General features: G+C 43.5%; 1 protein-coding gene and 2 long non-coding RNA genes across 5 annotated transcripts in view; 2 read left to right on the forward strand and 1 right to left on the reverse strand.

Moving 5' to 3' along the window:
* LOC136502116 (uncharacterized) overlaps positions 1 to 17,303 on the reverse strand; it is a 58,195-nt gene extending 40,892 nt beyond the window's left edge. The window contains exons 1-3 of one of the 3 annotated variants that reach the window (XM_066497591.1): positions 17,176 to 17,303; positions 16,931 to 16,983; positions 4,458 to 4,771 (exon numbers count right to left, since the gene is read on the reverse strand). The gene's annotated coding sequence lies outside the window, so the exon portion shown is untranslated. Of the gene's footprint in view, positions 1 to 4,457; positions 4,772 to 16,930; positions 17,031 to 17,175 lie in introns of all 3 variants that reach the window. The other 2 variants (XM_066497593.1, XM_066497592.1) reach the window with 2 other exon arrangements.
* Positions 9,610 to 11,327, forward strand: LOC136502115 (uncharacterized). Its single transcript, XR_010770424.1, has 3 exons — positions 9,610 to 9,999; positions 10,130 to 10,323; positions 11,013 to 11,327. It is a non-coding gene; the product is annotated as an uncharacterized lncRNA (long non-coding RNA).
* Positions 17,304 to 18,047: 744 nt separating the features above from the next.
* LOC136502118 (uncharacterized) lies at positions 18,048 to 21,461 on the forward strand. Its single transcript, XR_010770425.1, has 5 exons — positions 18,048 to 18,626; positions 19,462 to 19,554; positions 20,191 to 20,233; positions 20,703 to 20,776; positions 21,323 to 21,461. It is a non-coding gene; the product is annotated as an uncharacterized lncRNA (long non-coding RNA).
* The last annotated feature ends 3,384 nt before the right edge of the window (positions 21,462 to 24,845 follow it).

Consider the following 24,845-nt stretch of genomic DNA (forward strand, 5'->3'; position numbering starts at 1 on the left):
ACACCCACAACCTCAATAGTCACGGTCCTAGAGGTAGGAGACGATGAGTTCCTAGGGATAATGGACCAAAGTTGTGCACCTAAGGTGCTTGACAAGAAGATCGAAGTGCGGGATGGTGACTTGGCATAGTGCCACACCTACACCTTAGTCCAGGCATCGATGAGCCGGCTCATGCACATGCAAGGAGTCCATGGTTGAAAGCCCTAGTTTGATTTTGGCTAATTGATGAAACCTAAGTGTACTAACCTTTGTCATTAGTGATGTATATGAGCTAGGTTGGTACACACCATGTGGTGGATCAAGATGATGATGATCATGGTGATGGTGGTGATCAAAGTGAAGATCAAGTGCTCCAACTTAGAAAAGAAGAAAGAGAAAAACAAAATCCAATGGAGATCAAGGCAAAGGTGTTGATAGGATTTTGTTTGCCACTCAAGACACCATAGAGGGTGTGAGTGGGTTTAGGATATATAGCCGTACAACAAAGAGGGCATAATCATGGTTAAAACGATTATCAAGTGCCACTAGGTGAAGTGGTTCATGCATATGCATTGGGACCTAGTGTGCTAACAATTAACCCATGGAATGCTTTGAAAATATGCTAACACATGTGCACAATGGTGAGACATTTTGTGGTTGGCTACTTGGAAGCAAGGGTGAAGTGGTTGAAGAGATAGAAATCAATTTGGAGATGAAACTATTGACCGGACTCAGGTCGAGAGGGGTCCGAACCCTAGGGGAGCGTCTGGTTCGGACATAAACCCTAGGCTATTGGCTGTGTTTTTTGCTCCAGACCCTATGTGGGGGTGCGTCCGGACCAAGCTGTGTGAGTCTGGTTGGGCGATGGTGTGGCGCAAGGGAAATGTGGCACTCTGTTGTGCTCTAGACTCGGTGGCTCGGTCCGGTTGCCTGGATCAAACTTGGTCCAAAGGGGCTAGGAGCTCTTGGTGTAGATTTGAAGCTGACCAGACACGAGCTCCGAAATCTGCTTCAGCGTAGGTCTAGACTCAGGAGCGAGAGTCTTATTGAGGCTGCCTGTGCACAAGTGTTGACATGGCATGTTCAGGTGCTTCGGACTCCACTATGCATGGGTTCGGATGCTCTGATCGGACTCGGTTTGGCTGTGATTTCACACTCTGGATGCTTTCTGTAAATAAGAGTCCGGTCTAGAGCCGAGCTATGGCAGTTGTAGCACCAACGACTATTTTTGAATAGAGGCTTGCGTGGCTGCTACTGGTTGGCTGAGAGACGGTTTGAACTTTCACTGTTCATGGTCTAGACCACGGTCCGGAGCAAGGGTCCGGATGCCCCATGAGCATAACGGCTAGTGGAGTCCTTGGGACTCTACAAATAGAAGAGGGCTAGCTCTAGCTCACTCTCTTGCACATCTTCATCAATGAGACATCCTTGTGAGCTAAAACACCTCCCACTCATCTCCTCCACTGATTCATCATCATAGTGAGATTGGAAGTGATCTAAAGTGCATTTGCTTGAGTTATTGCATCTAGTGGCACTTGGGGATCATTCTAGCTATGGTTTTCTTGTTACTCTTAGTGATTGCCGCCACCTAGATGGCTTGGAGCAGCTTGTGGTGATTGTTCATGGCCATCCCAATCGTGATTGTGAGGGGTTCTTGGGCTTATTCCCCGGCGGAGCACCAAAAGCACCTCTAGTGGATTGTTCGTGACATTTAGTGCCCTCATCTTGTGTAGGTTCTTGTGGCATTCATTTGTTGGGCTTGGTATGGTGCCAATTAGCTCATGAACCACCAAGTGAATCGGCCATCACAACGAGGACGTAGCTTGCCGACAAGCAAGTGAACATCGGGATAAACTGTGTGTCAATTGATTCATTGGTCTTCACTTGGTATTCTTGATTGATCTTCTCTTACCATGATCGGTATATCATTCATCCTCTCTTGTATTTACATTATTTGTTATACTTGTGTAGCTTGTAGTTAGTTTGCCTAGTTGAGTGGCTAAGTAATTAGTGGTTCTCTTGTTTGGCTAGCTCTCACTAGTTAGTTGAGTAGTGACATAACCTTGATTGTGTGCCTAGAGATCATAATCAACTAGAATTGATTGGAGGCTTGCAACACTTGTAGAGCTAGATCAAAAAGCTCCGCTATTAATTGTCTAACACTTACTCTAGTGATTTGTAGAAAATTTTATTAGGCTATTCACCCCCCCTTGCCATTAGGACCTTTCAACTGTCCTATCACCCTTCTCCATGTCGTCATCGAGGAGTAAGAGGGAGGGCATCATCACAGGTACAATTTACAAAAAGTGATGACCACACCTCAAACCAACATCCAAATGACATAGACAGTGACCACAACATCATTGTGCACCGGTTGGGGAAGCACAGGTGGGAGATGGCGGGACTTGATGGAGCAGGCCAACCTATCCTATGGAGTAGGGTTAGGCTTGTAATCACTTCTAGAGCTGGCTAGGGAAAAGTCCTAGTGTTGGAACAAATTGAGGTGCAAGTTCACCTATGGGGATGTTGGGGCTTAGGCCCGACAACGGAGCTAGTCAGGAAGCAAGCCCGGTGGTGGAGGAGGGGCTCGATGGTGTTATATAGACCACTGCTAGAAATATTTTTCTACTCATGCTTCTTGGGTGTGGACCCCAAATATCACTATAATGGCATCCATATTTGTGTACTGTTAATGAAATGAGTAGGTGGCATTAGTGGAAACTATTTTTATACTAGTGTATTTATTAGAACTAAGGTAATTTCGAGATTAGTGGAGCAAATGGAATGCAAACAAAATGACATTTTGGTATGAACCATGGTAGCTCAAGGGACTTATTATCACATGTACATGGAGTTGATGATGGGCCTTGGTGGGAGATTTGGGCTTTTAGTCTAAGCACCTAGGCTATAGTCCCCTTGGTTATGATAGAAAATAGAGAAAGATATGTTGAGAAATACAAATAGGATGAGTGGACAATGACATCAGAACCATATCTTTTCCCTCCTGTTGGTTGTAGCGCTTGACGCAAGATCATTAGGGACTAGATAGAATGATGCTAAGATCCAAGAAGTGTTGCACCATAGCCCAACCCACAGTTCGTAGGCTAGCATCCCTCGCCCGATGATGATTGCACTAGAAGTGTGTCTTCCCACATGTCATTAACCATGAAGCCACCACCATAGGACAAGTGTAGCCACCAACACCACTTGCTACGAATGGGTCCCTCCTCCTCTTGTTCATCTCATACATGGCATGCAAGCTTGCAGTGTGCTCCTCCTCTTGTTCTCTGCTAGCTAATTAGTGATGACCACGTGTCCTTGTTCTTTGCCATTCAACGACCTCAATGTGCTTGTCGAGTAGGTATGAGAACAACTAGATATGTGCTACTATAGTTTCCATGAGAGTGGGTGTAAGGATCATGTGCCTTATGCATGATCATGTTTAGTCTTGGTAATTTAGATGGGAACATAAGAACTAGGACTATCATGTGTTCTAAATGTGTTAGACAGGTTTGTTTATTCAGGTCCTACTAATTCGAGGTCAAAGTTTAATCAAGATCCAGGTTGTAATGGATCAAAAATTATAGATATCCTAAAGACTCGTCGCTACTAGGTCATTCACTAGATCAACTAATCAAGCCCACTAGATAATATGGTGGTATCTCGTGGGTTGGCTAGAGGAGACATAGTCCGCCATATGATATAGTGAAAACAATAATCAACCGATGGATAATCTGGTGAACATTAGACAAATGGTACAGTTGAAGACCTTGAAGAATAGCGCCACTGGATGATATGGTGCAACACAAGAGCACCTTAGTGGATCATTCGGTGCAACACTATACCATGGACATGATTGTATCCAATGATCAAATACCCTGCCATACGATATGGTGGACAAGTTGGGACAAGCCAAAAGATCATCTAGCTAATAGGGCTTAGTGTCAGTGTGTGAAGACTCAACATTTGGCAAGGGATATAACCCACCGAATGATACGGTGCAGCATCCAAGACCCCCGACGAATCATCCAACAGTGCATAGAAAGTTTGCAATGGCTAGCTATGTCGGATGGACTATTTATATGGATTCCCACTAATGAGGACATGACACCTAAGGATACGACCATTGATTACAAGGTGCGATTGTTCCTATGTTTACATAATGACATAAGTAAGAATTTGTTGCTACCTAATATCGTTACATTCAATGTGCTTAGGAACAATGATGATGATGATGATGCAAACATAAGGAAGACTCTTTCAATGGTCTCTACAAGATAGGGGTGTGGTTACACCATATGCATTATACCGATCGACCTTCGAATGCAAGGCCATCAAAGCTCAACATTTGGTTTGTCGGTAGCCTGACAGTATTCCATTGTGAAGGTCATAACCTCTTTCATCCGGAGTGCGAATGAGGTCCATGAGTGTTTGACGAAAAGATTATTTGATAAGATTTCAAATTGATTAGATCTCACCTCAATATCACATTGGCCAGACCTCTAAATCATTAAGACATGTTGCCACTATTTTTGTTGGGTACTATGACATCATCGTGGTCCTACTAATCACCCTTAGGATCCTGGCCCAAGCAGGAGCATGCCCCAACCATATGGAGAACAACTCATAGATGCCCTCTTCCTTGGTCACCATCTTACAAGGTCAGTGTGGACGTCCAAGTCAAGTTGGAGGCCCAATACATATCAAGTTCGAGTCCATCTCGGACTCTAGGAGCAATCCGCACTAAACCGAATGGCCATGTCGCATACGGATCCCATTTTGGATGTTATACCTATGCACAAAAAGATAAAGAGATAAGCTTGTCAATGTCATCAGTCCCACTTCAAAATTGCTTCGTAATCAATGGGAATTGTCAAAACAATTAGACGTCCAGAATCTGTCAGGGTGCTACATTACTGTTTTTTGGCCTTTTGGGCCTTGTAACATGTCGGAACTCCTTAGGGACACGAATAGGGGTCCTTGGATGCCCTTTAGACTATATATTTAGTTGTCATCACCCATGTTAGTGTTTAGATTTTGCTTTAGATCAATATGTCTTCGGTCGCTGCCGGTTTGTCAAACCCCATATTCGAGTGCTTAATCATTCATCTGCTATTGTCACTTTACTTGAGTTGCATTCTTTCAAGTTCTTGCTTGTGTTATTTGATTCTCAGGTAGGGATTAGCCTTATTAGTGAGGTCAATCGGATTATGACATGGTTGACGCTGTGCTAAGGTTGTAGGGTTCAAGTCTTGTGATCTTAAGCCAAATCGGCATGTCAATCACTCGTCGTCTAAATTAGTAGTTATCTCCACCTGATAGAAAGATCGGACCCCCGTTCCCATCATCCACTCTTTGGCAAATGTTTGTTGGAGTAGCTTGAGATTGCTAGAGCTACGGCAAGTGATTAATTCCATCCACCCTCTCAAGTGCTACAAGATCATATCCAAAGTTATGATAGACACCACAATTCATTTTTGTGAGTGTTAGGACAGGGATCTTGAGAGCTTTGTGAGTTAGAGATGATGTGCTCTTGTATCTTGGTGATTCAGAGCGCTTTAGGTCTCAATGACTTTTTCGGCAGGGCCCTTGGTGGAAATCTTGTGTCAACCCCCTCCCCTCCCCTCCCTTACTCCCCCCTTGGTGTGGAGTAGCAATGACTTCGTGTGTGGGGATGAGGAGACCCCTTCCTTGGGGATAAACTCTATAGTGGACTCAAGGTGACTGAAAGAGTCAGATGATGGTGGTAGGTTGCATACAACATTTAGCTTGGCGGCTAGGACCTAATTTTATCTCATGCAATATGTTCTAGTACGAACAATCAAACACTATCTCAACTTGTCCAGGCAAATCGAGTGTAAGCAACCAAACATGTCAGTGTTGCATGCGCTCACCCTATCCACCTTGACCCTGACTCCAAGATACAAGCTAGGATGGCCTCAGACACAAACTAATCAGACACTTGGTGTTTGGGAGCATATCCTTGCACTAGTAGAAATGTGCATATCCATGACATTTTTTGCTTGACATTCTAAACTTTCGTCATTGAACAATGTGTAACTATTGTGAAATTTGTGGTTTGTCATGAATCATTGGTGGCAGAGCTCGGCCACTAAGAATTTATGAAGAAATTGAACAAACAGCATCGAACAATACATGATATCATCACAGATCACACACACCATTCGCATTACTCATTTGTGGCACGTACTTTGTTGTTTCAGAATTGTAACGAAGCACGTCTTCATCATCGAACATTGTCACAAGTTATTTTCGTTTTCTTTTTTTTCATCTATTCTAGTGGGTCCCATATGTCATATGTTTTTTTTACTGTTGTTTTCCCTTTATTCAACCAAGCCTCTTTTTTTCTAGGCTTTGCCCATTTTCGTTTATCCTCAAAGCCTAGTCCACCTTTAATTTAACTAGTGATTTATGAAAGTTGTAGTGATTTATTAAGTAGGCGCACTCCACCGATCATTTTTCTGAAATACACAAAAGGCACCTAAGGATCGAACTCAGAACTTAGACTACATACATATACATATTTTATGAAAATTGTAGTGATTTATTATATTATTGTTAGTAAGAATATTCTATATCTATATCTATATCCATACCTAATAATAAAGAGCAAAATTTATGTCACAGTTTTTTTTCGTCTAACTCTGATCTCTACTCGGATTCTAGTTTCTATACCCCCTCTGAGTCACACGCGTGCACTCCCAATCCCATGTTAGTTGTTGGTTCCGTCCCCACGTTGGAAACTCCACCGCAACTTCCTTGCCTGACCGTACAAATCTCCAACTTAAATAAAAATCAAACTCCAAATTGGATCAAAATCAAATACATAATGTTACAACTCGAATCGGATCGAACAATGGAACAAAAATGATATGATAAATTCTCAACTTTATAGCCCCGTCCCGTCCCAAATAAGAGCCTTGAGGCGGGGGAAGAGGCATCGTCGCTAGTGCCGGCGCCCGAGGTCGCCGAGAAGGAGGCGGTGGTAAAGGAATTTGGTGACGTAGGTCTCGACCTTGGACGAAGTAGACTCGAGAGCGAGCAGCAGCGTGTGGACGGCCGCGTCGGCGGTGGCAAAGGGCAGGCGAAGCAGCGACGATAGTTGTGGCGAATTAGAGTCCGGCGACGGGTATGCCATCGACGTGGAGAGGAGGTCGAGTGCCGCCTTTGCTGCGCATATATGTCAACGCGCCCACGTACGTTCCTATCTGGACACCCCGAGAAAGGAGAAGGAGAAGCTAGAGACGATGGAGAGATCGACGGCGGCGGTTGACAGCTATAGGTTGCCGAGGCTGCCGTCGAAGAGCTGTGTGGCAGAGTTGATGTCGTGGAGGTAGCGGGAGTTGGGCATCCCGCATGTGCGTGTCCACCCTTCTAGTGACGGTGTCGGGCCGCGGTGATTGGAGCGACGCATCGAAGATGACGAAGCGGATGGAGATGCGGAGCGAATCTCGTCATTGTGCGGTGCTTGGACTGCGTCCTCCATAGCAAGGCGCTCCATGCTATTGATGAAGCGCTCAAGGTTTGGCAGCATGAGGCGCCCCGCCTCGGCGTCCTCTGCGTCCCTGGGGCAACCTCCCGGCATACGTGGACAGCACGGCAACCAGCCATCCCTGAGCCGTGCCTCCCGCCGTACGCGGACAGCACGGGCACTGTACCATGTCGCTGGTGGGCTCCTTCGCCTCCCTCATGGCCAACGACGGAGAGCGCCTCCTGAACTCATCACGGCGCCTTGGCCCGGATCACGTAGAACCAGACGGAGAGCGCGTCGTTGTGCATCGCAGCCTCGCTGGCATCGCCACCGCACACACCAACTTTTAGGGAAGTGGAGAGAGATGAAAGAGAGGTTGCAGGGCCGTAGGGGGTGGATGGATGCCCGCAGAGTTGAGAAGATAAAGGTCGTCATGTATTTTTGTATTTGGATATATAATTAATATTAAAGTATTGTGTGTTGCTTTTATCAAACTAGGATTCCAGTCATGCATATGCATGCAGGGATGTTACCAACATGCATGGCAATTAATGGGCCAAATGCATGATCCATACAAGGACACTATCATATTAATGTAAACATTAACTTATATTGTCGATGTTATAATCATAAAATAATTAATTATTGTAGCCTAAAATTTTTTAGAAAAGATAAACAAATAGATACGTAGAATTTCCAATCGTGTTTTCACGAATATTTGATGAATTTTTCCTCCCGTTGCAATGCATGAGCATATTTACTTCCTCTCATTGCAACGCAACGGCATATTTGCTAGTATTATTATTAAAGAGCGAAAATATCTTGTTCCGTCTGACAGTGGGTCTTTATTTTTGGTCCGTCTATTTGAGGATTTGTTTTTTCATTGTTGTTTCTCCGCTCCGGTTTTGATTTCTCATTCCCCGTTAATTTTTGGATTTTTTTGGGGGTCAGCTTCAACTGATTTGGCCTCCCGTACTGATTTTTCAATTTTCTTTATTGTATACTAGAGTCATGATTGTGTATTGTACCAGAAAAAATAGTACCATGATAATTTAAATTTAACTTTGTGTTATACTATTGCCAAAAAAATAATACTTTGAACAAAATGTTCGCAATATTTTATTTGTAGTTAGATCCATCTTTATGATTCATGTTCAATTAGAACATACTTCAAGTTTTGATATGATCACGTGAAATCAAAACAATATAGAGTAACAACCGTGTTCATCAGAACTATCTAAAGTGAACTCGAGGAAATTGTTCTCTACCTACGACTACGAGAGATAAACACAACTAACTAATCCGCTATGGATGTACAAAATTCAAAAGGAATTTTTTTCACTGATTATCATACTAAAGCCAATTTATTTGATTTTTTAGGAGGTTGGTTTATTTTGTTGCAGGGGAGTTTATCCCTCTCATTTCTTTATATTTTTACTTTTATTCCTTTTTACTTTTTTATAAAGTATATTGCATATCAATAATATCATTATAATTGGTTAATTTGAAAATCGCTTTATCCATACATGCACGATTAATGACTGTGGCCTGCCATGCACGATCATACTCCTTGCATTTTTTTTCTCGTGTCATATCATTGTATTCCTTCCGTTCAGAAATGGTAATCATATTTGACCAGAGAAAAAAGTCAATTGACCAACAATTTGTCAAATTGTATGGAAGGTTAGAGCATAAAACTTGCATTAATAGATTTGCGTTAAAAGTGTCTATAAGATGATATTGATATTTAAACCATCCATTTTATATTATAAGAGAAATTAATGGTCAAAGTTTATTTTGTATGACTTTTTCTCTAGTCTGATACTATTACCATTTTGCTTATTTTGAAAATCACGTTAGCCATGCATGCACGATTAGTGATTGTGGATCATACACTTTCAGTTTTTTCTAGTGTGCTAAATGGAAACAGCAAAATTCAGTTTTAGTCGACTCGCCGAGAACACCTGTGTAAATAGAAAAGATCGTGTACAAAAATAAAGAAGAGTCTCGTGGAATATAATAAAAAAATCTGGTTTCGATACTAAAAAAAATAGATCGGTGTTTCCTTTGCCCACATCACGTATCTGCCATCTTAACACGGGCTTCTCCTCTTACCAGACTATGGACTCGCTACAAGACCCACACAACGCCCAAAACATGTTTCGTCGCTCGCTCGTGCTAGTAACCTTCCAAATACATGTGTAACTCTCTCGACCTTTCTTTCCCCTCTCCTACAGTTCACCAGGGCGAAAGCGTGGCGATTTGGATCCAGACGTCGATTCGCCGGCTCCTCCTCGCCTCCGGCAGCCACTCCGGCACCATAGGTGGAGAATAGTCGCAGGATCGATGGCCGGTGTACATACTCTGCCCTAATAGGTTATGTCTAGGTAGGTTAGGGTTAGTTGTCTCTGCATTGGTGACCTCATCGATGTGGATTTCTACATCGTACTTTCTTTTGCGGCGGCTGCGTTGCCTTCAGCTTGGTCTCCGACGACCTCCGACGTGGTTCCTCGTACGGACAAGATGAGGTACGTGGTGTTGGTTCCCCCCCCCCCCCCCCCCCCCCCCCCCCCCCCCCCGAAGATGGTTATGTGGGTTTTGTCTTTTCCCTGCTCGAGAAATCAGGTTGGTTGCTTGCTTTGTCGCTGGGTGTTTCAGGGTCAACCGGCGGTGCTTGTGGCGTCTGATTCCGTTGCACATCTTGTTATGTGTCGATTGATGTAGCTTCAAAACCGTATGTTCTTCTTTGGAAGCTTCTTCGTTGAGGTGGGATTCGGCTTCAAGCTGCAAGCTCGGCGTTCGTTTCAACGTCGAGTGGGGTGGCTCCGTTCTCTAGCGACAAAGACGACCAGGTGATCTTTGCAAGGACCAGAATGTAATTTTTATTTTATTAAGGGTGTCTTTGTAAGGATGTATGTGTAATACTTTATATGAATCAATAAATTGCAACCCGGTTTTCTCAAAAAAATTAACCTTCGAAATTATAAGGATCTAGATACATTCTTTTTAATATGTATTTAGACAGAGTATATATCTAAATGCATAACAAAACCTATATATTTAGAAAAGCGAAAACATCTTGTAATTTGAAATAGAGGGAGTAGTAAGTTATAGTGAGGACACGTGCGACCGCCTACAAGGTGTTTCCTCCATTTTGCCTAGTTTTTTTTTGGAAAAAGAATAAAAAACATACCTAAGTACCTAACTAGGAATTGAACACAACACCTCATTCGGCAATGGCATCCAAATCACTAGACTAGTGATGTATTTGAGAGATTTAAAGCGAGTAAATTGTATTTGTGTAACACTTTGTTTTTCAAAATTCGCAAAATAATCAAATTACTTTTGTTACCTTATAAAGGTAATAATTGTTAGAGAAGGAAAATATTTTTTAATGTAACAATAATATGCCACAAATGTTTCTTACGTTCATGCGGTTGCATATTAATTTTATATGTGCTTGGTTGAGTTTTCTAAATTTTATGTTGTGAAGAAAATGATTATATCAATTTTACTCAGAGTTTCATGTTTCTGGTGAAAGGAAAAAGTTTATTTTTCCTTCATCAATTCATGCAGGAACAGGAAGCTTCATTTTCCGCCTGCTCTCTGTTTCTCTTGGCCTCGGCCCATCTCTCTGCCTCCACATGGGCCATGCGCACGTGTGTTTGTTCTGGGATGGCCAGCTCTCACCGGCGGTCCAGTAAACGCCAGCAGCAAAGGCGCCAGCCCATCCTCTTTCTTCCACGTCTCTCTCTTCCCAGCCGCTAGACTGGAATCGAGTTCGACCTCGGCACCTCGCGGTGAATCCTATGTATTTATTCCCTCTTAAACCCTCGCAATAAATTTACAGTAAGAAACAGGAACCGTTTATAGCATAGGTTTCTAATCCGCCACGGCAATCCAGAATAGGTACACATGCTAGACCGCAGAGTCGCTGAGTTCCCAGCACAAAGATCTGAGTTGATGTCGGATTAATCCCGGATTACACACTAGAGCTAGATAGCCCAGACCGCCACAGATCGAAGAACGCAGCGAGGGTGTCACACTTTTATGGTAAAGAACGGAGGGATTTACAAGCTAACAACCAAAGGATAACCAACATGCTTGCGTGATGAAGAACCGGCTAGTTTCTAGGCAAACTAGCAAAGAAACCGTCGAAGCTCTCACCTGAGAGGGACCCCGTCGGGGGTTGATCTAGGTCGGCCGGCAAGCCTAGGGCGTCATCCTTAGTCATCGGATCAAGGGATGAACATCAGCGTGGGGTTGTAAAAGGACGTAAGGGAGTCGTAGATGTAAAGACGACGATTGGATAGTTGGGTAATTCAATCGGCCATGATCCTCTCATTTATACAGAGGGAATAGTCTTATCCTAATAGAAAAAGTCCAAAACGTAATCTCCAAGTTTTCCACATTCAAAATAGGTCCAAAACCGATTTGAAAGTCAAACCGGCTCGGAAACAGCAGAAAACTTAGCCGACTTGGGAGTCGGTCTAGCCGATTTATACGGGTCCAGGACGCTGTTTCTAGACTAAAAACAGGAAAAGTTGGTTATTTATAATTAATTCATCCATGCTCCAAACGAGGTGATTCATATTTGTTTTTCGATCAGGTCGACAAGAAAAACGCAATGGTGAAGTTCATTCTTACATTTGAGGAAGTTGGAAAGTCGGCTAAGCCGACTCTGGCTGGTCATCAGCCCTCAAAAAGTTGTTTTCGATGATCAAGTAAAGCTCTCTGAGTGTCTTGATGTTAGAAACATGACGATGGAGTTTATTATGGTCTTTGGACAATTCTGGCTGTGGTGAGGCGTCGGTCGGTCCTAAAAACGGCGGCAGCTAACAAACTGTCTAGTTGTGCTTAGCTTTCTCCCTCACCCAGTCGCCCCCGTCTCCTTTTCGTCCTGTCGCCGTCCAAGTTCTGTCGATGAGCCGCCCTCTATCCTCACCGAGAACCATCGTCGCCGCCTCGTTTCGACCATCAAGAATCGACTGAACAGGGTCTCCATGTTGCATCGATGCTGGTTAGAGGTCGCCCTTGTCTTTTTTGGACGGCGAGCAGCTCGAAGTCGAAAGCCGGTCGTGCGGTGCCTAGTCCGGCCACCATGGCCCTGGCACTTACTCCCAAGATCCTGAAGGAAGTGGGGAAGCGGTCCTAGGCGATGGATCCCCAATGGATGGTTAGGATGGGCCTTTGACGGGAGGACCAGTCAGTAGGAACTGATTTTCATAAAAGGTCCATACTTTCTTTGTTGTTACCTAACAAAATTTCTGTGTCTGGACAAGTTTTTGTTTAGGTCCAAAAACTACATTTTTCCGAATAAGAATGCCCTAGAACCTTGTAAAGCACATAACTACATGCATTATAAAAAATAGGATTAAGTTTATTTTGGGCCTCTCAACTCTTGTCGTTGTCTAATTTTAATCCTCGACTACCAAATTGTCTAATTTTGGCACTCAACTATCAGAATCGTTTAATTTTGACTCCATAGCCTTCTGAAAACCACTCAAAACTGCATCTGAGGTCAAAATTGAATAGAATAGTTTTAATAGTTGAGGTGCCAAAGTTAGATGGAAGCAAGAGTTGAGAGACCAAAATGGACTTAATCAAGTACTTTACTTTTAATATTATGAAATTTTTTTATATATTTTTACTTATTGATAAATATTTATCTTTATTAAAATATGTATCCACACATTATTGAATTTTTTTGGTTTTGCATAAGAATCTGAATTTATTTAAAGTATAATCTATATGTTTGAAGTTCTCATTTTTTGAAATTCAAATTATTCAAAATTATTCAAACAAACTCGGATAGAGAAATGACCAAAACCAAAGTTTGTAGATGTCAATGAGACATACAATTATGTAACTAATGATTTTTTCATTTAAAATCATTTATGGCCTAAGATTCTGTTTGAATTTCTCTTATTTTGAAATTCCAAAATTTTGAATTATTAAAACGAACTTGGATGGAGAAATGACAAAAACCAAACTCGTAGATCTCCATTTGTAGATAAAAATATGCATCTTGATGAGAAATTCAATATTTTGAAATATCATTTTATGATAATAATACAATAATCTGTAGATAAATATTTTAATACATATAAATATATTTATCAATAAGAAAATCTAAATATATAAAATTTCTCATAAATATTAAAAAACTAAAGTACGTGGTTAAGTCTATTTCTGGTCCCTCAACTCTTGCTTTGTCTAACTTTGACACCTCAACTATCAAAACAGTTTCAATTCTAACCCCAAAGCCATCTGAAAAAACACTCAAAACCGTCTCGGGGTTAAACTTGAACGGTTTTGCTAGTTGAGATGCCAAAGTTAAACGTTTTTGTAGCTTGAGGTTAAAAATAGACAAAGGAAAGAGTTGAGGGACCAAAAATAGATTAATCCTAAAAAATATCTTTAAATTAATGTGGGACATAGTCCTTGGTATCCCGCAAGAAAAGAAAAAGATCTAGTCCGACTAGGATTCTAGTCGCAAAAAAAAGTCCGACTAGGATTCTCTATATATAATCCTAGCAGGACTACTACTTTGTAATCCTACTAAGACTCCTATATTATAACAAACTAGGAGACTTGCCTCTAGACTATATAAAGGAGGGCGGAGCTCCCTAGATCGACAGGCATGCAACAATCAATCATACACAACACCTCAATGCAAAGGCAACACATCTAACTGAGCTAGGGTATTACGCTATAGAGCGGCCTAAACTAGTATAAATCGCTGTCTCGCCGAGTTCTGCATCTGCCGAAGCCCACCGATTATCATCCCGAGTAGCCCCGTGACGTATTGATGGTCATCAAACACCGACAAGTACAGAAAATATATATAATGAGTACAAGCATGTATTTTATGATCAAATATGTGAATCTGGAAGGAATTTTTTTGTTAATTGTATACTTTACAATCTATTTTTCATAGTCATCTAATCTAAAAGTGTTTTATTTTAATAATATGAAAATATAATTAAAAATTCTAAAACTGGTGGCATCACTACACTGGTGGCTGCTGGCAAGGGCACGTAGCCCGGAAAGACAGCAGGTGAATGCCACCTGACTTGGCCAATAATATATATATATATATATATATATATATATATATATATATATATATATATATATATATATATATATATATATATATATATATAATCATTCATTTCTATAAAGCTACAACCATAGTGAGCCACGTCATCTGTATTTCATAGCCATTGGATCTCCGCTAATTTAGAGGATCTGACCGCCCATTGCTTTTCCCTACCTCCACCACCCCCTGAAGCAAACGGTTTTTTAGAATCTGAAGCTAAGTCAGTGATAGCGGCGCGGATTACCAGCTGAGACTTAGGGCTCTGTTTGGATGTTGCTGTCGACCTGCCACACCGTATTTCTAGCGACACCAAATTTGCGGCGAGCAAAATGAGCGTCCAACTTTTGACGAGCAAAGTGAAGGTAAACAACTGCGGTGACACATAAGGAAGCGTGGCTGCCTAACATGCGGCCACGAAGAAAACGCTGGCCTCGAGAATCGCGGCGGGGCGCATGTTTGGCGTGGTGACCTCTGGTCACCAACAAGGTGCCGCAATGATGCCCATCACGCTCCTTCCTGCATCGAGACGATCCAGGGGGTTGTGGCTGGCTCCGGCCGGCACCTCAACACCGACACGACGCCTACCGGTGGCCACCGGGATCGGTTTTGCGGGAACCATCCGCCCCAGTTTTGACGCATTTCGAGCTGATCCGCACCGCACGTACCTTGCGCGGAATTGCTCACTAACAGTGGACCACGGAATCTGATCTCGACACGCTAGGCCGCCTGCGGTTTCGTTATTTCGAAACTCTGGGTAGACGACGGGCAGTCACCGATTCATCCTGGCCAGCGTATGTACGTATATTATTCATTCTGATATTGCAATTAATTATTTTCTTTTGATCCGATTGCCAAAACCATATGTACGTTCGAATACTTGCTCTCTTAGTTTTCTCCCACACGGAAAAATGTAGGAGCATCAAGAGCTCCTTACTCTGATCATCAAGAGAACTTCAACATTCAAACAATACCGCCAAATAGCTATAGTGTGAATCTCTTCTACAAATCCCGCAGCAATGGGCCGGGGTTTCACCTAGTACTCATTTTTTTGTTGCAAAATTTTTCCCAACATATGAATTATGTTATTGAGAACTGCTCTACAACAACCGGTTGTTTTGCCTCTCTCGCATGCGAATTTCTGGCCGTCGGATTTGCCACGTGTTCCGCATCTGCCGTCCGATCTCACCGGTTTGCTGCTGCCTGCGGCAGTTCGGTGTGTGCAGAGAGAGGAGGGGACCGTGTCTGAAAAGGAGGAAGAGAGAGGAAGGGCATGTGCAGAGTGTAGAGAGAGCAGGGGACCGCGTCTACAGAGGAGGGGACTGCAGAGAGAGGAAGGGCGTCTACAGAGGACATGGGCCCATGCACATGCGGGAGGGAGGCGGCGCAGGCTGTGATATAACTTGTACGGCTTATCAGTCATAGTATTTTATAATTTTTTTATAACAAAACAGCATCCGCCGGCTTATTAGCCGCAGAACAATATCGATCTTGGTTTTGATATGTGTGTCTGACATCTGGGAACAATTTGACATATATTTCTCTTTGTAATCCATAGAAATGATTTTTAAATTTTTCTGAAAAATTTGGCATATATGTTTCTGGGATCTGTAACCCATAGAAATACCTAAATTACATTACTCTGTTCAATAAATTACACCGAAGAAATCATTGTAAATATAGTAATAAGATGGTGTAAATATAGCTATAAGAGAGTATAAGTGCATGAGAAAAATCTAGTTGTTATTAGAAGGAGTTAAAACAACACGTCGTTGGTTAGACAGATTCTTAGGGTCGATTAATAATAATCCGCTGACCAACCTCTATGAGAAGAAGATAAGTCTAACACACAAAGCTCCTATATGTATACCTACTAAGGCATCACAGAAGCCATTGGAGGAAACAAAAGCAATCGCATGCAAAATAAGAGCATATTTGGTAAGGTTTCTTGTGGCTCCGATTCCTCCTATATCTCATACTGTGGTAGTATTGTGTATACTATTGTTCAAAGAAGCCATTTTTTTCTCTCTCCTATCAAAATGAATTGGGAATCCGGAGAAGCCATGATTTATGGCTCCTCCAACTCTTCTTGTACTGTAACACGGAGTTAGGGCTCCAAGGAACCCAACCAAACGGGGCCTAATGTATAGGGGGGAGAATAGAACTTAAACTATTAAGTTCTCATAAAATTGTGCTAATTAAAAAATCTGGAATTTTTTGTTAAAAAAGTTTCTTATTCATGAATTAAAACTTGAATCAAGAAACTGGATCTAAATTGAAATCAGCAACCCATGAGCCATCTCACGGGACATCGCTTGATTTGATTCAATTAACAAAGCTCAAACATAATCACATACCAGCCGGAGACTTAGGCCTGCTGCAGGCGATCTACGGATGACTACCCAACGATCTGATCAAAAACCAGCATCATCAAGTTATGCACCAAAAGGATGTAAACTGTTATTAGAGATAAGCTTTGGAGTCAGCCAAACGCATTTCTTTTCCCGTGTAATTAGCACAGTATATACATGGTCGAACTGGAAAACAAATTCAAACAGATCGAAATGATGGATGAACTGAGTTGGCAAAGCTTAGCACGAACCTTCTAGTGCTAATGGCGACGTGCTCGGGTACGGCGGTGAGAAGTCGCAATAGGAGCCTGGAACTTGGCTCTACGAGACAGAGAGAGTAGCTCTCCAAGTCTACGCTCTCTCTCTCTGTCTCTCCAAGTCTACGCTCTCTCCAAGTCTACGTTCTGTATTGGTTTGGACTTCGGCGGAATATACGACGAGTGGCCAGCGTAGAGCGTACGTTGGCAACTAACCACCACACACAGCCGTTCGGCTTGCTGAAACTTGGCTGAAAATAGCTGAAAAATACTGTTCGATCTGGCTGAAATATTATGAGAGAAAAATACTGTTCTAGCGTAAAAAAAAAGTCAAACAAACCAAATATAGGGTAAACCGAATGTGATATCTTTCCTTTATTAATTTCTTATTGATCAACTGGCTAGATTCGCCTTCAGACAGCTCTCCAGGACAGCAACCCTTCTGGTATTACTCTTGGTCCTGGCTGTCCACCTCATTCAACACCTACATCTCAATAATCTACAGGTCTAGAGCAAGTGTTCAGATCTACAGTTTCATGTTCAGATCTACAGTTTCAAATCTACACACTGAGTGAAAAACGGTTTGTAGCAACGGGACAAATTTTTTTTAAGGGCGGCTGGTGTTGGAGCCGCCCCTACAGTAGCATGCTCGGGAGCCTAGAGACCAGCCGCCCCTACAAATGGAACAACAGGGACGACTAGTGATACGAGCCGCCCCTACAAATGGGTCTGATTTATAGGGGCGACTCATTCACCAGCCGCCCCTGGTGTTTCTATTTGTAGGGGCGGCTCAATCAACAGCCGCCCCTACAAATGCCTCTGACTATATATTGTAGAGCATAGTCAAAAAAAAATTCTCCAGCTTCTCTTCCCCTTCCATCTCTCTCTCCTCTACGCTCTCTCCCCCTCCCGATGCGAGCAGCGGCCAGGGTGACGGCGGCTGGCATGAGCGGGCCAGCGGATGCCGCAGCCGCCCTCCTCTTCCTCCACGCCTCTCCCCCCTCGCGCCCCTCCCCCCTTGCGCCGCAGGGGTGCGGCGACGGCTGCTCTCTCGCATCCTCTTTCTCCCTCCTCCTCTCGGTGACTGCAGTTCGATCTGTCGACCTGCTTCGTTGTGGCCATCTGCCGTTTCAGCGCCAGGGTGGCCGGATCCGCATGCTCGTCGGCTGGATCCGGTGGTGGCTGGTCCGGGCTCGCCTCCCCTCCAGACGGCTGTTTCCGCGCGGTGACGACCGGACTGCGGTCCTGCAAGCGCGGTGGCAGCTCGATCCATGCGGTGGCGACCGGATCTGAGGTCCTAGCGGCTGGATCCGTGGGATTGGCGGCCTGAGCTGCGCGGAGGGCGTCTAGGGTGCAGGAGCTGGCTGGCTGGGCCGTTGGGGCTTCTACCTCCTCTTCCCTAGCCCCCTTCTCCTCACGTCCTCTTCCTTCAGCCGGCTCCAGAGGTAAGGGGCTTCTACCTACTCTGCGTTCTCGCACAAGCCGATGAGCCGGCTCCAGAGATAAGGGGATTGCTCTAGTTCCTAGTTCCGACCTGATTTTGGCTGTTCCACCCCATTCTCCTAGTCCGACGAACGCAAGGCGATTATGTATTTATAAAAAAGCCTGCCCCATCTGTTCCGTTCCTCGGAGTCAGATCTGACGAGTTCCCTGTTGATCTGCATTTCATGGCTCTATTTTCTGTGATATCTGAAGATTCAGATATTTCTTCGACATTCAGTTAGTGCACATAGGTTACTGACATTTCTGTTGCTACTATTTGTTCATTAAGAACAATATTTCCATATGATTCAGACCATTTATTACAAAGTGCATATAGTGGTCTAATAGTAGCTCTACATGTGGATACGTTTGGTTAGCTAGATAAGCAGTAGTATTGCTGTTATTGTACTAGATGACTGATAGCCTCGGCAAGTTGTTTAGGAGCAGCTTTTAGATGGTAGGCTTGTTTCTAAGGCAGTGCCTGAGATAAGGAGGAAAAAGAGGAAGATCCCAAGCTTGTGACAAGCAAAGCTGATAGAATTGCAGCTATCTGTATAATCTCATTAAATTTCATTAAGTTGGGGCAATGAGTCCATGCAAGTATAGTACTAATAAAGTTGTCCAAGAATTCTTGCTGGGAATCACAAGTAGTATTCATAATGATAAATGCAGTAGGTTGCAAATAAGCAGAATTCTTCCTATGAATATTCTCTCTGTCCATTAATCACAAGTAGTATAGATAATGGCTCTTTTTCCCTACCAAATTCTGATCTGTTTCTTTTTCTTCTTGCAATTCAGTTCAGTAAGGAGAGCATATAGTTCGAGTGATTAGCATGACACAAGCTACGCAGTTGCAAGCTAACCAGATTGGGAATATTATGGGGAAGTTGAGTATGTTTTTTCACAACTCCCAATTAGCAACTATGTGCTTTATTGTTTGATTACTGATTGCATCATCACTTTAGTAAAAAAGCAATGTGCAGACTTGAACAATGTGCAGTATGTGGTTAAAATTAGTTCGTGCCCAGGTTTTGCCACTGATTTAGCCCTGCTATCTGTGTGGTTTTCCCACTTATTTTGCCCTGCTATCTGTATGTTATTGTTTCAAATCATCTACTGTATGTTGCTGCCTTGCTGGCGCATATGGGATTCAAGTTCGCATGCTTGTGGCCCATTAACGTGAGGTTCTGAGTTTGGTCTTTGTTATTATGCATGGATTTAGTAATGTTTGCTTACGACCTTATAAGTAGATTGCCACATGAGCTCCCACACTATTGAATCTGGGACTCAATTTTCAAATCCTATACAGGGTCATGCTTTGGAAAATTGTAGGTATTGATGTTCGGTTGACATGCAAGCACGTCTTGCAGGTTTACCATTGCATCTAAATTGCTTTATTTTTAGAATAGCCATTGGAATGGGGATTATCTAGAATAAAATAATATTTTCTCAACCTTGCATTTAGTTACTGCATTGATAAGTAAAGTCTTGTTTTTGTGACTGTAATCATGTCTCTCACCATTTCAGGAAGGAGGCGGCCTATGTTCCTCTGTCTCTGTACAAGCAACAGGTAAGATAACATTGACTCCAACTAAATATTTGTGTTTAGTAACTTGGATGCGGGAACACTTCTGGAAAGTATGTTCTTCCTACCTATTTTTCTCAATGTGCTTTATTGTTGTGTGTGTACAACATTCCTAGTTTGGATTTCTGCAACCATGTGAATCTTGTATGAATGGTACTGTGCAGAAAATATCCGTCAGTAGGGCTATAAATGATATGCTAGTTGAAGCTATAGTTTCTTTTCTGATCTGTTGATTGTTGCTGTTAACCAAGCGCAATAACTTTCTTGAACTTCGACTAAATGATATGCCTTACTGTGTTCGCTGGTCTGAACTTTGGCTGAAACTGGCTGAAAAACACTGTTCCGGCTGAATTATTGTGAGAGAAAAACACTGTTCCGGCTGAAAAAACAAGCCGAACAAGCCAAATTTAAGACAAGCGAACGGGGCCTTTGAATGTGCTCAACGTGCTCTCAGGACCTAGAGACCCGAATCGGAAGAGCAGGCCAGCGACGACAAGTTCCCCATAGCACAACTTGTGCAGCGCCCAAGTATTATTCTCTTATGCATAGTTGCTATTATTTTCTCAAATATTGCACAAGTTCATATTCCAGCGATGATGATGATACTACCTTTTCTTGTTGCATAAAGCGTCAAAATGCAGTGGGGTGTTTGTCTTCCCTGGCCCTTGCTCCAAATTATTGTTTGGATATGAGAATTTGAGAATAAGTCACTTGATAAAAATAGAGCCTGCATCAGTGATGATCTCAATACCGTCATAATATTTTGATCCCACAAGATCAAGTGGACGGCATATCTATGCCATGTGTATTTCAGTTCTAAAATAGTGAAATTCGTGCCTGTGCGTTGCTAAGCAGTTAGCAGGTTGGGGCTTGCTATTCGGGGATTGCATATTTATTTTATATAAGTAGTATCATGCTAATTCAGGATAAGCCTACTCCTAATTCCTGAACAAGCATTCTTTGATTAATATATGGTATGTATATGATTAGGTTATTCAGGACTACATTCTTTGTTCAATGATTTACAAATTCTTGATGAAGAGCTAACAATTAAAGCAACAAATCCTTGTGCAGAGCTAACCATGAAAGCAAAGAGCAAGCACATATAACGGTTAAAGCAAGGAATTCATGTGCAAAGCTAACTATTAAATCAAGCAGGAAGGCGAGGCTTCAACAAGTTCTTGTGCAGAGCTAACAGTTAGCAAGGAGCAAGACTTCTTTAGAGTATCGTGTCTCCCCACCGAGCTGAGGTGCTCCTGTCTCCCCACCAAGCCGTTTACCTGCATACTGATTGATGATGTGTTTTACAATTAATTTTCTTTCAATTCTATTTTACTCCACAAATTGCTTGTGCATGTAATATTGAATGGGTGTTCTGATAATTAAAGTTAAATATTGTATTTAAATTATATCCATGAGAGTATTATATTAACTTGGGTACCATGAAGATCTACTTAGGTATTTGGTTTTTTCTGTCATTGTGTATTGGATTGTCGGCTGAAGCATGCACTTGAGTCACTTTGCAAGTATAGGTACCATGAATTTGAATTGTAAATTTAAATTTTTTTTGGTGGAAAAATGATTTGTAGGGGCGGTTGGTTCTGTAGCCACCCCTACAAATCGATTTATAGGGACGGCTGATGTTCCTAGACTGCCCCTATAAATCGATTTGTAGGGGCGGCTATAGTACCAACCGCACCTACAAATCGATTTGTAGGGGCGGTCTGGGAACCGCCCCTACAAATGCATGATTTGTAGAGACCCTTGCGTAGGGGCGGTTGGCCGAACCGCCCCTACAAATGCACTGTAGCCGCCCATGGAAATGATATTTGACGTAGTGACAATTCCGCCTACATTCTCTCTGGCAGCGGGTACACAGCAAGCACAGACTAAGCAGAGAGAGCACAACAAGATAAGATCAAAGCAAGCACAAACTAAGATATTTCCATTTAGTCTTATTGTGCCAGAGAACCAACCATCAATCAATTGACCAGAAAAGCAGGAAAGAAGTCTGTCACCTACTGCGGCGAGCTTGGCGCGGTGGCGGGGGCACCGAATGGTGGTGTCAAAGCAGGCGAAGCGCCAGAGAGAAGGGACGTTGGTCCTCCACCGGCCCTACTCCTTCACCGTTGAGCCACCAGGAGCCGTGAAGAGCGCCTACGCCCTAGGGTCCTCGGCGTGACGGCGGACAGCGTTAGAGAGAGAGAGAGAGAGAGAGAGAGAGAGAGAGAGAGAGAGAGAGAGAGAGGAGAGAGAGAGAGGCGGCGCGAACCTCGGTGGACCGCGGTGGCTTGTGTTGGAGATGGAGGCGGGCAGCCGGCGGTGTTGAACGGCCAGTGACGTGTGGATGGCAGGCAGCGGCAGGATGCGACGACGACGGCGTTGAACGGCGGGCAGCGGTCGGATGCGGCGGTGCAGGTGGAACCCTAGAATCGCGGAGGCGGTCAGATGCGGATGCAAAAAGAAAGGGGACGGTTCCCTTGCCAGTGAGGAATTTGGAAAAAAAGGTCGGGTAAAAAGAAATTTCTTACTACAGATGCGTGTAGCCAAGATGCGTCTAGAGTAATAAAAAAAGCCACAAAAAATTATGTCCCACCCAGGGATCGAACCCAAGACCTATGGGTCCACAAGTTAACTGTTGTGCCATGTTCGTGAGTTCAAACATAACACAGTTTTAATTGTTAAAAAATATAACACGGGTGAGATTATGTTCGACCTTGACTCCCTCACTCTGTGGCGGTCCATTACGTTCGACCTCACTCCCTCTCCGCCTCACTCTCTGTCTCCACCTCCACCCACTGAAAGACCGGTGACCATCGCCAGGGCGCCGGAGTTGGAGCAGGAAGGTGGCTCGTTGCCGTCCCTTTTGGGATGGGCTGATCTAATGGCGGAGTCAAGCTCGCATTCGTCTCGGGGTCCACTTCAATCGACCATGGTGGCGGTTGTAGGGTCGAGATGGTGGGCTAGAGAGGGGGGTGAATAGTCTTTTCTAAAATTAAACGTGCTGACTAACTGAAACAAATGCGGAATTAAAACTATCGATCTAGCTAAGACTACACCCCTCTATCTAAGTTCTCAAGCACCTTATTATAAAAGATCCTAATTAAGCAGCTAAGGTGTCAGGCTAGCTAGAGCTCTTCTAATCAATTCTAGTAGCAAAGTCACACAAACCTATGCAACTAGTACTTCAAGCAATAGGGGAGCTTCTACACATGCTAGTATGCAAAAGCACAAAGCTCCTAAGCTCACTAGCGATGCTCAATAAGAAGGCTACACAAACCAAATTAGAGAGCTCAAATTACTTAGCTACACAACTAACAAGGCTACTCAAGACAATTAGTCACGCAAGAGAGCTACTTCTATGCTACACAAGCAAGAAGGTAACTAGCAAGCTATAGAAGGTAACTAGTTACAAGAGCAACTACACAAGCACAATATATGAAAGGTAAATACAAGCTTGTGTAATGGGGATACAAACCAACAGGAAGAACAAGGATGACACGATGATTTTTATCCCGATGTTCACTTGGTTGGCACCAAGCTAGTCCTCATTGTGTCGACTGCACACTTGGTGGTTTGGCGGCTAATAGACGTTCACAAGCCTAGCCCACACATTGGGCGCCATAAGAACCTACCCACAAGTGAGGGTAGCTCAATGACACGCTCTACTAGTGTTGCAATTCGCAGCTCCCACGGGGTGAGCACGGTACCCCTCACAATCACTTCTCCAAAGCACCGCACAATCTTCTTTGCGTGCTTCAACGAAGACCACCACCAAGCTGTCTAGGAGGTGGCAACCTCCAAGAGTAACAAGCACCACTATTGGTGGTCATTAACGATCAAATCCGACCGCCAACTAAGGTAAAAAAAGAGAAGAAATTAACAATCTTAAACACATATGCATTTACTATTAACCAAGTTCCACATGTATACGGAGAATATTGTTTTGCAGGTCAGAAACACAAATACATAGAGAAATTCACTGAAAGGCGCTTTCTGACACTGATCTGCGCAAAGGAACAAGGGAGACGCCCATCAACTTGACCCAAACCAGGCAAAGCACCCACCCAGAGTGATCCATGTCCAGCCCATATCCTACCACACGAAGGCGGTAGTGAGGCGGCATGGTCAAAGGGCGGCCGACCCCTAGGGGTGGGCAACCCCTTGCTGGCGCTCCTCAGTCACCCCTTCGATAGATGGTGGCATGTGGACATGCGAGGGAGGTGGAAGCCGGGGACGTGGGCGAGCTTAAGTTGCTCCCGTGGAAGCTCAAGCACACGCTACACCGAGCATGATGGAAGCCCGATGCATGAAGATGAAGAAACCGTGCCGATGAAAGAGCAAGAGGAAGAACAAGTGCAAGAGTAAGGACAATCGATGGAGGAGCATGACGCACCCCACCTCGACTTGGAAAGAGGCTAGGAGATGGAAGCCTACAACCTCATCAAGAACCACGAGTTTGACCATACGCCGTTGTACGACCCCGTGCTTCTCCAAGCCATAGGTATGGATGTCAAATTCTCCAAGCCATTGGATGGGAGGATGTTGATCCCCTTTGGGAACAAGGTTCTCGTCTCTTAACCATTCAATTTTTATG

Source organism: Miscanthus floridulus, chromosome 13, assembly GCF_019320115.1.
Source record: "Miscanthus floridulus cultivar M001 chromosome 13, ASM1932011v1, whole genome shotgun sequence".
NCBI lineage: Eukaryota > Viridiplantae > Streptophyta > Magnoliopsida > Poales > Poaceae > Miscanthus > Miscanthus floridulus.